The sequence below is a fragment of the Dermacentor silvarum genome, chromosome 1 (genome assembly GCF_013339745.2).
Source record: "Dermacentor silvarum isolate Dsil-2018 chromosome 1, BIME_Dsil_1.4, whole genome shotgun sequence".
Classification (NCBI taxonomy): Eukaryota; Metazoa; Arthropoda; class Arachnida; order Ixodida; family Ixodidae; genus Dermacentor; species Dermacentor silvarum.
Window position 1 is genome coordinate 132974995 of NC_051154.1, and position 3445 is coordinate 132978439.

The 3445-nt window shown below is 45.7% G+C and overlaps 1 pseudogene; it reads left to right on the top strand.

Annotated features, from left to right (window-relative positions):
• Positions 1-443: 443 nt before the first annotated feature.
• LOC119450422 (40S ribosomal protein S15-like) lies at positions 444-918 on the top strand (annotated as a pseudogene).
• The last annotated feature ends 2527 nt before the right edge of the window (positions 919-3445 follow it).

The following is a 3445-nucleotide window of genomic DNA, read 5'->3' on the forward strand; positions in this document are numbered from 1 at the left end:
TTATTGTAGTGGGATATGTTGAAAATTAGAGAAGAAAACGATTTGCCTTTCCTCCCGATTGTGATCTGCAGGGTGTAACATGTGTGGCTTCATAAATTAATGATAATATAGTATACCTTAGTACTAAGTATATGTATATTAGTTACTTTCAAAATATGAGTGGAAAGACAACTCTCAAAGATTTTCACCCCACAGTCCTGTCCTTTTTCTATCGTGCGCGATTTCGCAGCTTTCACCATGGAGAAGAAGAAGAAGAAATAAACTTTATTTAAAGTGCCGGCACTTTGCTTTTAGTGGCCTCAGGTGTCGGCTCGAAGTCCTTAGACTCGGGCGGCATCTTTGGCTTGCCGGACGGCCCAGAGCTGGTCTTCCAGCTCCGAACTTTTCAGGGCCGCCTCCCAGCGGCGGCGACGCCGACGGAGAAGGTCCCCGGCGGCCCCAGCATGGAGAACTAAAACCAGCTCGAGTTAGTCAAGAAGAAGCGTACTTTCTGCAAGTACACTTATCAGGGAGGTGAACTCAACCGCTTGACATGTCCAGCATGCAGTTGATGGAGTTGATGCACTGCCGCGCGCGGCGGCGTTACGCGCGTTGTCTGGAGCGCAAGCCGCTGGCTCTCATCAAGAAGCTGCGGCGCGCCAAGAAAGAGCATGGGCCGCTGGCGAAGCCTGAAGTCGTCAAGACTCACTTGCGTGACATGCTTGTTGTGCCTAATTTGGCCAGCTCCATTTTTTTTTTTTTGGTATCTACAACGGCAAGGCCTTCAACCAGGTTGAAATCAAGCCCGAAATGACTGTCATCTACCTCGGAGAGTACAGCATCACCTACCAGCCTGTGAAGCATCGTAGACCCAATATTGGTGCTGCACATTCTTCTCGCTTCATTCCTCTGAAGTAGACCGATAAACATATTCCTCCTCTCCTTTGTATTTAAGTAACGGGATTTCTCCTTTCTTACACTCCCATCTTGACCGTAACGGGAAAGCCTTCTGAAACGTCATATTCGACTTATATAGATAGGAATATTTTGCAGAGACCCGTGCATTGATGCATGTTAGCACATTTGTATCACGTAGACATACGCATATTGTAGGGTGGAAAGCTGTAAACGGCTGACTGAACCAATGAAGATGATTTTTGTAGAATTGCAGTAATCTTTTAAATGCAATTCGAACGCTCCCAATCTTATTTAAGGGGACACTTAAGATTAGCATGGAATCAGCTAGTACTGGGGAAGCATTCATTTCGCGGGAGAATGTTGAAAATTAGCGCAGAACATGAAGGTCAGATTTCTCCGCGGGGAAACGATAGTGTGGCGTCGCGAACTAAGTTATTTCCTTGTATTTGGACCCTTTTGGCGCCATAAATGTTACTGAAGCGTCCTATGTTGAATCTTTCCCTCTCTGAGAATGCAGCGTAGTCCTCCTTTTCCGATAAGTAATTTACTAGACCCGAGTAGTGCGACGTCAAAGTCCGGGGTGTCACGGCCAGCTGGTGCGGAAACTTTAAGATCGCGTCGCCGCTAGTCAAGCCTCTTCTCAAGCTAAGAGTGGCCGCGTTCTTGCTATTTAAGAAGCGTATAATTTACTACCCCAACTGAACTTAATATCCCTCTTTTAGACTGATACGTTTAAGATTGAGCTAAAACTTGAATATTTACTCTTGCGATAACATACATTCCTCTTCTTTTAGAAGTGAGCCAGGGTGATCCAGTATGCTGCCTCGAGAGAGTAAAATTCGAGCAGGATAAATTCTGAATGAATGAGTGGTTGTATGCGATACAAGGCTTAAGAAAAGTGTTGTGTCTCCTTAGGTTTAGGCTCAGCGCATACTCATTGGGTAATGCTTTTGGCCAGTCTTCGCCGACCGACCTTAATAACGCGACTATCATATATACTGGCAACACCTGGAAGCAAACGAATTCCCTGTCGAAATAGAAGCGCCTGAAAACTAGGTAGACTGCTCAAGTGCGAAGCCTACGCTGGCGTCTTGGAGCAACACTGAGAGCACGTATACAGCAACATCGTTATTTCAGTCGTGGAATATGCTTATTTTGCAGCAACTCGTGGTGCCGAAGTTGTATTTCAATAGACTGGCACGCTGGATTCTTTGGTATAATGATCTGGTAGGCCGAAATGACTATGTGGGTTCACGAATGCAGGGCATAGTCATTATCCTGTCCAGCCATAACATGCAGTACATATTGAAGAAAATTCTACGACATGGTCTTCAACAACATGGATCTACTACAGAGCGAAAATATCAATGAGCTGTTTCCAGCAAAGCCTGAAATAAAATACCAACTTTGTTTCCACTTACCACGAAACGTGGGTATACCCCGCTTCGTCGAAACTGCGGTTATAAGTGTTACCCTCACCAGCCACTTCTTGTATAATATTCGAGCTAGACGGAGTAAACTCATATATTTTTGTTTGTTGGAATCTGGACTTTTAGAGCAAGGTCGTGCGCGAAATCCCTCAGCGACGGTAGTTTCACAAGATTCGTGTACCAGTAACAAACCTCGAAAGGGATGTACTTGATTTACTGGCTTTTACAGGGAGATTAACTCCGTTTTCTTCAGAGCTATAGGCTCCATTGCGGTTAGGTATTTGTGTTGTTTCTCTTTCTTTTTTGAAAAAAAAGACATGAATTGAGGTCAACTAAAACAGATAGAGCCCCTTACTTCCTTGTCCTAAACAACAAATGACAATGCCAGCGTCTGTAGGAAGAACGCAGCGATTTAATTATTTCCTTCTCTTGGAATTTCAGAGACTTTCTCCGGCACCGAGAACCAGTGCGCAAGACAACATAGTTTAACACTGACGTTTCGTAAAACTAACTTTCAAGACTTTGTTTATTGGCACAAACACCTTTTCTCCCAATGGCACAACGAAAACGCAGCAAATTTCCGTTTGTAAACGGCACTGGAGCACGCAAGTGTTGTATGAAGCAGCCGCTGGCCGTTCAAAAGCCCTTAGCCCTTACGCGGTTTGTCCTATCCCCCGGGAGAGCGTTGGCGTGAAGAACGGAGCCAGACAAGCAAGTGCCTTTGGGACACCGGGTGCCAGGATGAGTGTCGCTTCTGCCGCACTGGGAGAAGCACCAGGACGAGATTGCGTAGAAAACAGACTTAAGCCCCCCGGAGTTAAATTCCCGTCTCACGAAATATTGAACCGCACTTTCACCTCGTAGGAGGTTGGCTAGCTATAACGGGCTGGCGATGCAGAAGAAAAAGATAAAGTTTTCGAAATGGCGAGTAGCAGGAAATAGATTTAGTTGGAGACCGGAGACGGATGAAGCGAGTCTTACGGTGGATGGCCAGAAAGTTGCAGTGGCCTGAAAAAGGTTGCGCTCCCGGGATTTCACCGGCGAACATTCCTTTTAAAGCGCCTTATGGAATCGTGCGTGCGTGTGTAATGCGGCTTCTCAGATATACCGTTGCATAT